General features: G+C 40.8%; 1 pseudogene; it reads left to right on the forward strand.

The window, feature by feature from the left end:
• Positions 1–2,823: 2,823 nt before the first annotated feature.
• LOC149214968 (vacuolar protein sorting-associated protein 26B pseudogene) lies at positions 2,824–3,566 on the forward strand (annotated as a pseudogene).
• The last annotated feature ends 11,097 nt before the right edge of the window (positions 3,567–14,663 follow it).

A 14,663-nucleotide genomic window follows, 5' to 3' on the forward strand; every position in this document is an offset into this window, starting at 1 on the left:
TCTTTGTTTTTCCGCTCAATGGTAGGTACAGATATTTCTGATACAGATAATCTTCCATCTGCATCTTCCATAGCGAGAAGTTTTGGCTGTTAAATTTCTCGACCGTAAACTTACCATCTTCCGCCATTGCTCCCACTCGAACGAGGAACCCTTCTTTCTTGTGAGTTTATCAGCAAAATAGACCTTCGGCTTTGATACTAGTTGTTAGAGAATTATTTATTACGGAGCAATGGAACACATAAAATACTGCAGAAATATAAACACAGAAAACACATAAAACAAGAGAGACATAGATATACATGGTTCACCTAGTTTGGGTTACGTCCACCCCAAACAGCCAGTCCTTCCTTTCTATTATCCAGCAAAATGAAGAGACACAACCTACAACAAATCCGCTGTAATATCCTCTGTTTTCTCTCACAGTCTCACCTCTTTGTTTCTCGCTCAGAGAATACACATCTATATCACAGCCTCAAAATACAATGCCTTCATACAAAGAGAGAGGTTTCCTTCTAGGGAAAAAAACCCTAAACTAAACATAAGTTCTACCGTCAGATCATCCGCCTAATGAACAACCCAGATTGACTAGAAATTACTATACTTTTACAAGGCAATTTTACATCTATTTTTGGCTTCGGTGGCACTGCCCCCGGACCCCCGCGAGGGGGACAAGTCCCCTCCGCATGGAGGGGTGTACAAACTTCCTGGGGTATACATCTGGCTGAAAACAAAGACCTCTGAACAATCATTTTCGACACATAACATCTCCCAACCTACCTTCAGTTGAAAAATGAATTGATCCCATTCTAAGTTCGGTCAATCCCATTCTTCCCCTTGGAGAGTGAAATCTATACCACTCAAGTTGATGAACAATTGGCTGATGAAAAGGTTGATTCAATTCCATCTTTGGTTGATACCACTCTCCCCTTAGAGAGTGAAGTTAATACCACTCATGTTATTCTTGTTATTTCAGATTCCACTGCACAAGGGAGAATTTCACCCCTTTCATCTTAACCCCCTCCAACTACTGAAGTCATTTCATTTGATTGGAATAGACTGATAGAACCTCATCTCCCTTCTCGCTTCCATTTCCAAATCATTGTGAAATATTGTGATAATAATGTGCGTCACGTTATTGTAGATGAAGGTGATTCTATTAGCATTTTATCCTCAATTGCTTGGAAAGCTTTGGATTCCCCTCAACTTGTGTCTATTACTCAGAATCTGTTGGATTTTAACAAAAGAGCTAGTGAGACTTTAGGAATTCTTTCTCAGCTTCCTATTACCTTGGAAGGGGAAACTATATGTATTGTTTTTATGGTAGTCCAAGGCCATTTGGATTTCAATTTTCTCCTTAGGAGAGACTACGTCCCTGCCATGAAAACTGTTGTGTCCACACTCTTTCGTGTGATGTATTTCCCTTATAATGGAAACATTGTGACTATTGACCAATTTTCATTTGGTGGTCTTGATGTAACTACCAACCATCCAACCTCCCTGGATTTTCATTATACACAAGTGGTATCCACCCCATCATGGGTTAATTATGTGGCAACTTGTTCCATGCCTTTCGATTACCAATGAAAATGAGCCTCTAGTTGTATGCTCAACTTATTTTGACTTAAATCTAGTAAGTGACATGATGAACCCTTCAATGGGGACATTGAAGATTGATCTTCCTAACCCTATTGAGTCCCTTAACATGTATTCCTTCTAGAGAATTGTTCTTCCATCTGATGAAGACTTCTTCAAATCCATGGTCGAGGTGTGTCCTTTGGTGTGTATTCCTTCAAGAGAATTTTCCTATTAGAATCTGTTATCACTGACAAAATTTCAATGCCAAATGTCTTACATTTGTTTGATGGTAAAGCACATAAAACCTTTTTAGCAGTTTCGCAGCGCAAGTGATTTCGTAGCGGAAAACACCGATTTTGCACTAATTGCGCTACGAAATGGGGAATTCGTGCTGATTCATAACACATCTCACCCCAGCTGTCAAATTGTCTGCAAGAGAACAACATCATGAAATACTACGTGTGTCAAACCAGGGTGATGTGTCACCGTATTGTCTTGGGGAACATTCTCATCATGGTGGCCATCTAGCAAGTTCTAGTCTGGTAAATCACACTGGTTTGCCCCATACTCTCGTGAAACAAAATATTGTAGGATCCATGCAGCATTCCGCAGAGAATATAACAGTGAAGACAAGGGTTGACCATTCTGGTAAGAGTGCTTCTTCCAGTTTACAAAAGAAGATAGATATGGCTTCTGTGCTATCCCTGCCTTGGATCCGGCGCTGGTGTCCCTCGTATCAGATTAAATCCTCTGTATTTGAGATACATTGCGGCTACGAGGGGAATTAATCTTAAAAGTTTTTCAGTGAAAACAATACCAAGTGCTGCTGCAATGGCCATTGTTGAGCTTGCTTCCCAACAACTGCATTTTTGTAAACAGCATACGGCAGAATGACAAGTATAAATATAGTCCTGTGTGAAGAAGTAGAGTCTTTCACTTGTCAATTTTGGCTTTTCAGGCACAGGGGCATCCAGATATTTGTCTTGTTAGGTTATGGCATTGGTCTTCCTGGCATTCTCTAATCGCCTAGAGGAATCGTTGCATTTTTCAAGTGATCTACAGAAATAAAGGCTTGGTTCAGGTTTATGGCATGGTGATGTCCAGTGGTATGAGTAAGTAAGACAGGGATGGGCACGAGCACTGCAACTAACAAAGAGGTGCTTTCTGTCATTCATCATTGAAGGAAATTGACTTTGGGCTGTCTGTCTTTTTCAAACCTGGTCACGTGTTCACTGATGTGGTTTGAAGCCCCTGACCCTGTAACGAAATTTTCATATGAGTCGGATAGAATTAAGAGGTCTGCCGAGTTCGGGAAGTTTTGCAAGTGTTTTGAAGTGAAAACTGCGGGTGGATTGACCAATCATTGCAGATTTTGGGTTTTGGAGATCACTTAAAAGCATTGACCAGTTGCAAATATGAACTATCTCATTGGAGCGTTTAAGCTACCTTGTATAATATCTATCACCTTTTCTGATGGGAAAACTCGTAAGCAGGCTACTGTAAAGAAAGAAAATGGGCAAACTGCCTTGGTGCCTCTTTTTCGAAGCCAAGAAAATGTTGTTGGAGAGGTTTCGATAGAACCTGTTGCTGGTAAAAAAGTTGAGCATAATGGTGTAAAAATTGAGCTTCTAGGCCAAATAGAGTTGTATTTCGACAGGGGTAACTTCTACGATTTTATTTCCCTTGTTCGGGAGCTAGATGTACCTGGTGAGCTTCATGATCGTAAGACCTATCCATTCGAGTTCTCCATAGTTGAGATGCCATATGAGTCATACAATGGTGTAAATGGGAGGCTAAGGTACATTTTGAAGGTTACTATCAGTCGTAACTATGTCAGTAACATTGTCGAGTACCAAGACTTCTGGGTACGGAATTATACACCACTTCCAACAGTTAACAACAGCATCAAGATGGAGGTCGGGATTGAGGATTGCCTACATATTGAGTTTGAATATTTCATGACAATCAGCAAATAGCAACTCAGGAACAAGAATCAACCAGTAATCCTGAATGGATACAAGGAGAGCATTTTGTGCATCAAGCCCTACAAAATTTCAGATTGTCATATGCATTAACAAACATAACTCAGCAGTTTCGTAGCGCGCTACGAAACTGCTGTAGGTGTTGTTTTTAAGCGCAGACAAACAGTTTGATAAGATGATCGGAAATTTTCAAAGGAAACACCTAAGGGACATATAGGAGACCAAATGAAGCTAGCATAGCCATTCAAATGATGACAGGTGTACCTTTTGTAAAAGTGAAATGTTTTGACTCAAGTTAAAGTTTTTATTATAAAAGCACTTATTACCGGTCATTAGGGTTTGGAAGGAGTTGCATACGAGGAGTCTTGCCTTGCACACCTGTCCATCAACAAAGCCTCCAACACATCTGGAAACATGGTGGTGCTCTACATTTTTGGGATATTAAAGAGCTGGAGACATGCTGCTGCATTTTCGAATAAGTGGTGGAAGACTGGAACCGAAAAAACAGGGGTTTTCTCCTAACATCACTGAACCATCAAAGCATTCAGCATCCGAAGCTAGCGTGGAACATTGAATCCTCCTCTCAGTCATCTCGGCCAAGCTAAAAGGAGACAGGTGTCAAAGAACAAGAAGGAATCATGCTACGAGGAAGATAGAGTTAGAGTTATAGTTTAATTAGGACTCTTTAAATCTCCAGTTTAGCACTTATTGTATTTAATGAGTCAGTTCAATAGCAGATAGGGGTCATTAGTGGCAGTCATCGAGCTCCCCTCATGCTGGAGGAGGTAGCTCTAAGTAGTTAGAAGTATGTGTCTATATATAGCTGAAACCTTTATGTAAGGGAGGTTGGATATTTTATAAAACAGAGGACTGTTTTGGCTCATGGAAAAAACAGAGTTCAGTAATATAAGTGACTGTTTTTCTTCTCAGGATTCATAAGGGATTTCCTTGTTCAAAATGTGTGATGGTATATTTTCTTTAGTGTTCTTTTACAGTTGTACAAATACATAATCACTCAGAATTCATTAATCATGCTCTGACTTCCTGTATGTCTTTGTAAACTGTGGTTTTATATAAGTTGTGTTCTGAACATCTTAATGCCAAGTGCCCTGACTTCTATGTAAAGGCAGTGTCATTGTTTACTGAAGTATGATTGACTCCATAGGCCCAATGGAAATTAGTTTAATGTTTGTCCAGCTAGCATACTTGTTCATGTCACTTTACAAGAGTTAGCCATCTTCTCAATAATCAAAATCAATAACCTTTTGAGAGAGCCCTCTCAGGCTAAGGAGGCTAAGCCTTAGTCAAAAGATTGGTCTGAAACAGTTACACAGAGTCTACCTGGTCAGCAGCCTTCCAGTGCTTGATTTTGTGATAACAGAATCCATGACAAGGTTATGTGAGCATAGTTCCTTTTCTTGTGTCAAGATCGTTAAAAAATAAAATAAGGTGATTTGAGCATAATGTTTTTTTTGCATCAAGCTCGTTAATAAATGAAACGGCTCGCATGAGCATAGTTATTTTCCTGTGTCAAGCTCATTAAAAAATGAAACAGATCCCCCTCTAATTGATTTGATTCTTTGAATAGATCTCATAAATATTGAGTTGATTCTTTCATCTGATCTTGTAAATGAACCTTCATTTCATCTACCTATTAGTAACCAATATTCTACTTATGTAGATCAAATGAAGCTTGGGGAACATGGGCCCTACAAGTTATGCTGGAGGGCATAGAACCTATCACAAGCATAGTCCTATTCCGAGTCCATTTTTGTTATTATTTCCAAGAATCGTTAAACTCATGAAATTTTGAGATTATTTTGTTGTTTTACATGCTCGTAAAACACACATGAAAATGCTGACTTTTCTGTCTTTTCTTGCTCGTTAGTTAAATTGAAAATCAACAGCATGAGTACATTGTATATTGTTGTATCATATTTTACATGTATGTCAATTTTATTTCATTTTTACAAATTCCTTCTATTTTTCCTTCTTATCTTATGTTACACTGGATTTGCAGATGTCGATACTCCCTCAAACTTACATTGGCTATGTTGATGACGCTAGTCGTAGTACTCAGTATCTTTCTTCTACCGCTTGGGCTATCTATTTTCCCACCGATCAATTAGTGAGTCTGCATGGGGTATGCCTTGGTCGCACGACAAACAATATTGCAGAATACAATGTCATCATTGAATTGTTATTTGATGCCATTTCATTTGGTATTCATCGTTTAATCGCTAGATTAGATTCTCAACTCATAGTATTACACTTAAGTCACATTTTATTTAGTTATAAGTTCATCAATGTTAAGGATGTTTTTACGGGTATGTCTCTTGGAAATAAAATTTGATTAGATTGAATACCAGTGCATTCCAATACATTTAAACATGTTAACTGATGTATTGCAAAATTATGTGTTAAATCGACATTTGTAACATTTGTAAAAAGAAACAATAGTCATTCAAACATTGTATGAAATAAGTTGAGTAAATATAAGTAATCTCCATAGATTATAATGTCTATAATTGTTTCTTGGTTTTTACAAAAATGAAGTCCAAAACAAATGAATCTCGCCACCTTTATTATATAAATATATGTCGATAGACCAAAAAGACAAAATCTAGCTCTATGCCTAGAAACTAAGCATGGCACTCATAATAGCAAATGATCGCACAAGAAACTCATTGTAAAAGATAGCCAATCCACCCAGGCACACCTATTGTATGCCTATGATAACTGTTGAAAATAGCAACAAGAAATGATAAAAATAGAATCCAAAATATTCCAATTTTAATTTGCCCTTGAATTAAAATTGTGAATTAAAATTCGAGTTTAGTCTCACCAACTGCTTGGAAATAATTAATTAATTCATTATGGATTAATTAGTTGGATAAATTCAAGTTAGAAGTCTTTCTGAAGTCATGCAAAAATTATCCCTTAAATTAAGGAGATTATCCCTTAATTAAGGAGATAAGGATGAGTTATATTTGAGTTGTAATTAGTTAGCTTATTGTACTGAGTTAAGTCCAGTTAAATTAGTTCCAAACTATTTGAGGAACTAATTGTGAGTGATCAGTTAGTTGATGCATGCATGCACTCAACTAGTGTACTCCAGATAACTGAAGATTCCCTCATCAGAAACTCATGCATGTCTATTATGAGAAAGACCCAGTTGAGCTAAATGTCAAGGACAATGTACTATCAGTTGCATGTTTTCTCCTATAAAGGAAACTCATGCATGCAGTCAAGGGAAGGTTCCTTGAGAATTGCACAGTTCTGATAGTGTGTTAGAGTAATGTGTGAGAGCAGTGTTACACTGGATGAAGGAGATCATCCCAGAGGTAACTCCGCAAGGAAATAGGAGGCTTGGAGGGCAGAGGAGAAGGTTTGTGAGAAGCTTTGATTGACTGTGAGCATCCAGGAGGATTGTATTGAGAGCTGGATAGCTGTGAGAGCTAAGGCTTTATGTAATTCTGAGATATTTTGACCTTGTATGATAATAGAGATAGTGGGGTTTTTAGCTGAGGCTTTCCCTTGAATATTTTCTATGTTTCATGTGTATTGATTCTTCTTCTTCTGGTTATATGTGTTCAGCTCTGATTCAGATCAATCTTTAAGCTTCCACAAGTTTGATAGTAGAAGTAGATTATAGTATTTTTCTTTGGTATATCGCATTATCGAGTTAATCTATAGTGAGATTTTCTACATAGATCTCAGAGGTAGATTTGTAGAGAATTTGCAAGAAATTCTACATGGTATCAAAGCTAGGTTGATCTATAGAGAAATTTCTACATGGTATCGGAGCCAAGTTTGTCGGAGCTGTGAAAAGTATACACAAAAGAGAATTCAAAGTTTGAAGTTCGGGGTTGCAGGTGCAAATCGAATTCATATCATACTTAAAAAACAAACAAACAAACAAATAAACAAACAAAAACAAAAACAAAAACGAGATGGGACATTATGCGACTAATTGCCCATCGAATAAGTCCAAGAAGGGATCCTCGAAAGGATCTGAAGGTGAGGCATTGGCCTCTCAGTTCGAAATGGACTTCACCCTCATCTCATGCATGGTGTCATCGATGATGGGTTATGGTTGGTTTCTTGACAATGGAGCCTCATACCACATAACTGGTGATAAAAGTTTATTCAGTACCTTGGAGGAGAAAGACCTCAAGATGTGCATAGAGATGGGTGACGATGAAAGGTATAGTGTTTTAGGAGTGGGCACGGTTGCTTTTCATAGGGAGCATGGAGCTCTTATCACCTTGACAGATGTGAAGTACGTGCCTGGACTGAACAATAATTTGGTATCGATCGCGATGTTGGGGGACAAAGGCTATGATGTTGTTTTTAGTAAGGGAAAGGTTTTCCTTAGACACATCACACCGGGACATGTGAAACAAATCGGTTGACGAGTTAAGAACCTGTATGCTCTTGAGGTTCAAGATGCATGAAAAGCCTTGAGGAGCAAGGAAAATGTTGGAGACTTGGTGGTTGCGGGGGAGAGTAAATTACCTCTCAACATACAACCCCAAAAGAAGTCTTAGACAATTGTGGAGAAGCCACAATTGGAGATGCTAAGAGGAGACCAAGTGGAGGCATCCACTCATGCAAAGACCTCCAGTAGGGGGAAATTTCGAGCCAAGTGGGAAGAGGCTCTTAGGCTTCTTGTCTAACTTACAAGAACCTCTCCCACTTCCAAAGCGTTAAATTTTCCCAAGTCTATTTGATCAACCAATGCAGAAATAAGAAATGCTTGAAAACATGGGTGTATGCTTGTATTTGTTTTTAGCTGATTATTTACTTTAAAATATGTTGTTTGTGCTAATATGGGAAGGTACTTAAACTGATATATAAATGCATGTAACATTAGTTAAAGCAGCAGTAACAACAAATGCATAAGACAACAATATAATATGGAGTTCACCCTGATATCTTAGGCTACGTCTCCTTGAGCTCTAATCAACTCGATTAGGCTCTCTTGGATTATGGCAAAAGTTCTTTTACAAGTTCCACACTCAACTCCAATTTTTTACATAGGAACACTGGGCTCAGAACACCATCTTATCCCTTGGCTCTTGGAGCTCTTCGGCTTTCCAGCTCTGGCTCTTGGCTCTAGTTCTGGCTCTTGCTCTGGCTCTTGGCTCTGACTCTAACTCTGGATCTTTGGCTCTGGCTCTGGTTCTGGCTCTCAGCTCTCACTTCTCGCGCTCGCTCTGGCTCTTGGCTTTGGCTTTTGGCTCTGGTTGTGGCTCGCGACTCTCTGCTCTGGCTTCTCTAAGCTCTTTCTCTCAGCCTTTGCATGCCTCTATGAGTCGCTCGACCTCCAAGCAACTCCAACAACAATATGCTGCTGTCAATTGAGCTCTCTGGCTTTTCACTCAACCTCCGAGTGGCTCCCTAGACTCTCTGCGCATTCAGCGTTTTTTTTTCGTTGTTCGCTCTGCGGCTCTGCCTCCAACCTCTGGTGGCTTTGCCTATTACCGTGAGCTCAATTCTAGTTGCTCTACTTCACGGTCTGCTCTCTCCTTCTCTCCCTTTTTCTACCCCCCCTCTTTACTCTCTGTCTGTGCGTGGCTTAGAACAATTCCGTTCCCTGACTATTCGTTTCCGCTTCCATCTCTTTGGATCGCCTGCTGGTGTCTGCTTGGGATCCCCTACTCATCACTGTAATGCTTCACAGAGAGGTGGCCACTTGTATCCTCACAAGCTGAGCCAACTCTTCCTCAAACGGTTCATTACTTCAGTTACTCTGTGAAATGATTCATCTGCCAACTCAGCGGTCCAATCGGACTTCAACCTTTATGTGTCAAAGCTTATTTTCTCCATCGAATCCGGTTTCCCATCGGGCGCAATCTTCGCTGTTAGATCTGGGCCTCCAGATCCTACAATTATCTCTCTTATCGTGCAGATAACTTGCTCAGATGTTATCCCGCGATGAGAGCGGTTTTCTCTCTCATCCACTGGACACGCGTCAATCACTGTATGGCATCGCTGGGTCCTCTGACAAACCTGCTTACCACCCAAAACGCCTTCAATATTCCGCCGGTTTTGGAGCACGAGACTCGCCTATCACTTTAGCACTTTTCCCTCAGTTATTTGGCTTCCCTTGTGATCGAGCGCTCAGGGTTTTTCCATTTCGAGGGGTTTGGAGCGCAGGACCCACCTGTTGCTTTAGCGCTTTTCCCACGGTTCTTTGGCTTCCCTTGTGTCGAGCGCTTGGGGCTTTTCTGATCTGAGTCTCCTAACTTCCATTTTTGCGCCATGCATAGTCCCCATGGGCCAATGATCAATGTGCTTTGACCGAAGGTCCTTGTTGCTCTGTGCTGGCTACAAATTGTCATTGTTTAGAGGTTATTTCTAATAGGCTTTGACATCCATAAGACTTTAAACTTCGGTATGAGTTTTTACAGAGTTCGGGTAGCTTTAAGAGAGTTTAAGGATCCAATTTCAGATCACGCCTTCCCACTAAAAGAAATTTTGGTCCACCAAAAGACTGATATACTAATCTGAGCAGTAAATGAGAGTAACAACACCCTCTTCTTTCAGCCTCCCTACACTTTCCTTTGCATAGTGCCTCCGAACCAAAATCTCTGACCACTTCCCTTCTTGGATGGGTTGGTCGTCTCGGGAAGAACTGTTTTTGACTTCATGCAGAACTTCTGCTGTGAAGTTTATAGAAGGTAGTTTGAACTTCTTTTCCTTGATCCTTGATCCAAGGTGGCTCAAACAAATGTGAAGTACATCTGATCCACAAAACTTCCACTTGTACCTGTTTGAAAAGTTGCCAACAAAAACTGTTAACAACAGTAGACATACAGACAACAATTGCACGAGCTAACTCCTGCTTCAACAAAGAAACAGATTTCACATCTTGTGAACCCTTCCATGTCTTATATCTGCATACAAGTGATTAGCTGGATAACAAGCTAATAAAACATGCCTTTACAACAGATGGCCCTTCAAGTCAAGCATGTAGGAAAAGACCTTTTGGACTCTTTTCCGAAATATGAAACACTTCATCCTTATCTCCATTTTGGAGACCAAGTCAACTTCTCCCAAGCTAACATTACATGCATCTCATGCTCATGCATGCATTCCATCTTTCAAATTTAGCTTAAGTACACTGTACTTTCGAAGCTGAAATGAACATACTGTTGCAACAATAAAGTGAGTTTCCTACTCAACTTCTTTCTATTTACCATTTGGTAAGATCCTGCAACTTGCATTTATTCCACAAAGAAATGCAAACAGATGCATCAAAGGACATGGAGTCTTAATTGGATAAGAATTCTAACCATTTATTACCAATCCATTTCAAAGGTCCCTCTTCCGTTTGCACATCAGCATCAATATGTGAATCATCCTGAACCACATCAATCATGGAATCTTTATTTCCCTCTCTGCCATTTTCTTTTTCCACCTTCTCCTTCAACTTTGGTGGAAGCAGTGCTGGATTCAAAATCCAATACCTTTCAGCAATATGCCCTTGCTTATGGCAGTAGGTGCAACACATGTGCAACTTTTTGACAACATGATTTGCCTTGTCCTGTGGACCTTTGGCTGCTTGCTTATTTTCCTTCAAAAGTTTCCTGTATGTGGCCATCCTCTTCCAACATCTAGAAACATAATGGTTATCCAAACCACAAAAGGAACATGCAATTCTTTTTCCATGCTTTACAAAATCAAAAGGAATGTGTTTAGAACCAGATTTATACCTGCCTCTTTCACCTTTATTGCCTTCATGAGGAGGTGAAGCAAATGAAGAAGTGGCTCCCTTTGGAACACCATCACTTTCTTCAAGGCTGTCAGAGTTTCCACAACTCTCTAGTTGAAGTGTGTGCTTCTGAACACATACATCCTGCGAATAATGTTTCGAGCTATTGCATTCCTCCTGAATACAATCCTCACACTTCTGAGGTAGAGGACTTGCAATGAAACTCCTTTTTGGAACTGTTTCAATGGCCTTCATGGCAGCTTTGGAACTCTCTCCATAAGACTGTCCATAGCCAAGACCCAAATACTTAGGCCTTTCCTCAACCATTATTGGCTCAACAATACCTTGTGCATGTTTGCCCAATCCTTTCCCTTCATAGCCCATTTTGGACATTAGCTTGGAACCTATGCCTCTGGTATGTTTTTCAAAAGAACCAATATAAGAATTATTAGAAGAATTTGAAGACAAACAGGAATGGTTTACCTCTTCTTCAAGATGATACTTGGCCAAGGCTTCCTTTGCAACAAAGAGTTGTGACTCCAACTCATGCATCCTTTTCAGGTTCATATTTGCAATATGAAGTTGCCTCTCCATTTCCTGCAATTTTCCAGAAAGCATCTGCTTCTCTTCCTCCACGGAATTCAACTGCTCTCTAAGTATGCTGCTCTTCCTTCCATCCTCATACATTTCTCTCACCATATCCATCATGGTGGACAAGTCTTGCTTCATGTCTTCATCAAAGACTCTTGTGAAGAAAGAAGAATTTGAGGACTCACTTGTATAATTTTTCATTATGCCAATGAACAAGAGAACTTCAAACAAGATTAATAAAGAGCTTACCCAAGCAACCTTTTGCAAAAAACCTCTTGTGCTTCAAGGGTTTCTTTGAGGTCCTTTGGGATAGAAGAATGCCTTCAGCCCTTCTTCCTTCTTGTCCTTCCTGGAATGAGATATCAATAGCTGTCCCTTCAACTCTGAAAACTCAAGCAATAGTCAGTCTATAACCAAGCATACAATCAATGAGGAAATCAATCCTTGACTGTCAAACACTTTTCAGACAAGCAATCTTTGCCTTGTCAATCAAGCATTCTGATACAACCTTCTTTGAAGGTGGGGTTAATCAATCTTAAGCTCTAATGCCACCTGATCTGAAAATGGAGCTCTTAGGCTTCTTGTCTAACTTACAAGAACCTCTCCCACTTCTAAAGCTTTAAATTTTCCCAAGTCTATTTGATCAACCAATGCGGAAATAAGAAATGCTTGAAAACATGGGCGTATGCTCGTATTTGTTTCAGTTGATTATTTACTTTAAAATCTGTTGTTTGTGCTGATATGGGAAGGTACTTAAACTGATATATAAATGCATGTAACAATAGTTAAAGCAGCAGTAACAACAAATTCATAAGACAACAATATAATATGGAGTTTACCCTGATATCTTGGGCTACGTCTCCTTGAGCTCTAATCAACTCGATTAGGCTCTTTGGGATTATGGAAAAAGTTCTTTTACAAGTTCCACACTCAACTCCAATGTTTTACACAGGAACACTGGGCTCAGAACACCATCTTATCCCTTGGCTCTTGGAGCTCTTCGGCTTTCTAGCTCTGGCTCTTGGCTCTAGCTCTGGCTCTTGCTCTGGCTCTTGGCTCTAACTCTAGCTCTGGCTCTTTGGCTCTGGCTCTGGTTCTATCTCTCAGCTCTCGCTTATGGGGCTCGCTCTGGCTGTGGCTCACGACTCTCTGCTCTAGCTTCTCTAAGCTCTTTCTGTTGGCCTTTGCATGCCTCTGTGAGTTGCTTGACCTCCAAGCAACTCCAACAACAATATGCTGCTGTCAATTGAGCTCTCTGGCTTTTCACTCGACCTCCGAGTGGCTCCCCAGACTCTCTGCGCATTCAGCGTTTTTTTTGTTGTTCGCTCTGCAGCTCTGCCTCCAACCTCTGGTGGATCTGCCTAATACCGTGAGCTTGGCTCTGGTTGCTCTACTTCCTGGTCTACTCTCTCCTTCTCTCCCTTTTTATTCCCCCTCTCTTTACTCTCTGTCTATGTGTGGCTTAGAACCATTCCGTTCCCCGACTATTCGTTTCGGCTTCCATCTCTTCGGATCACCTGCTGCTGTCCACTTGGGATCCCCTGCTCTGCATCATCATCACTATAACACTTCACAAAGAGGTGGCCACTTGTCTCCTCACGAACTGAGCTAGCTCTTCCTCATACGGTTCGTTACTTCAGCTACTCTGTGAAATGATTCATCTGCCAACTCAACGGTCCAATTGGACTTCAACCTTTATGTGCCGAAGCTTATTTTCTCTGTCGAATCCAGTTTCCCGTCGGGCGCAATCTCCACCATTAGATCTGGGCCCTCCAGATCCTACGATTATTTCTCTTATCGCGCGAATGACTTGCTTAGATGTCAGCCCGCGATGAGAGCGGTTTTCTCTCTCACCTGCCGGACACGCATCAATCACTATATGGCATCGCTGGGTCCTCTAACAAACCCGCTTACTGCCTGAAACGCCTCTGATATTCGGCCGGTTTTGGAGCACAGGACCCGCCTGTCACTTTACCGCTTTTCCCACGGTTCTCTGGCTTCCCTTGTGACCAAGCGCTCGGGGCCTTTCCATTTCGAGGGGTTTGGAGCGTGGGACCTACTTGTCGCTTTAGCTCTTTTCCCACGGTTCTCTGGCTTCCCTTGTGCTGACCGCTCGAGGATTTTCTGATCTGAGTCTCTTAACTGCCATTTTTGCACCATGCACAATCCCCATGGGGCAACGGTCAATGCGCTTTAACCGAAGGTCCTCGTTGCTCTGTGCTGGCTGCAAATTGTCGTTGTTCAGAGGTTATTTTTGATAGGCTTCGACATCCATAAGACTTTAAACTTCGGTATGAGTTTTTACAGAGTTCGGGTAGCTTTAAGAGAGTTTAAGGATCCAATTTCAGATCAGATCATATGTAGCCATACCTCCAGGCGTGAAGTGCGGTGATGTGAAGTGATAGTCTCAAGAAGGCTGAAATTGGGAAGGGTCCATTGAGAGGTTTTATCTCATGGATCGTACCTTGCTACGGGAGCCCAAAGTACATAGTAGCGGGAGGAATCAGTGGGATTGATGCAGTCAAAGATCAAAGTGACAGAGGCTAGAGCGGTTAGATACTGAAGAGCGCAAAGAAGGATTGAAAACAGTGCAGAAAGCCTGAGTTAGCAGATGCGCAAAGTTTTCAGTTGACATAGGCAATAGCAGTCAAAGACTTTGATGACAGATGCATCATATTAATTCAAGTTGGATGATTTTTTCTGAAGTTGCCGGAGCAACAACACTAGAGAGAATTTTTGCATGCAGAACATTCCAAAGGTTCATGGTTGGGATCGAGTTGAATTCCTTTCTTGCT

Source organism: Pinus tabuliformis, chromosome 1_1, assembly GCF_031772625.1.
Source record: "Pinus tabuliformis cultivar Carrire ecotype Pingquan chromosome 1_1, CPIR1, whole genome shotgun sequence".
Taxonomy (NCBI): domain Eukaryota; kingdom Viridiplantae; phylum Streptophyta; class Pinopsida; order Pinales; family Pinaceae; genus Pinus; species Pinus tabuliformis.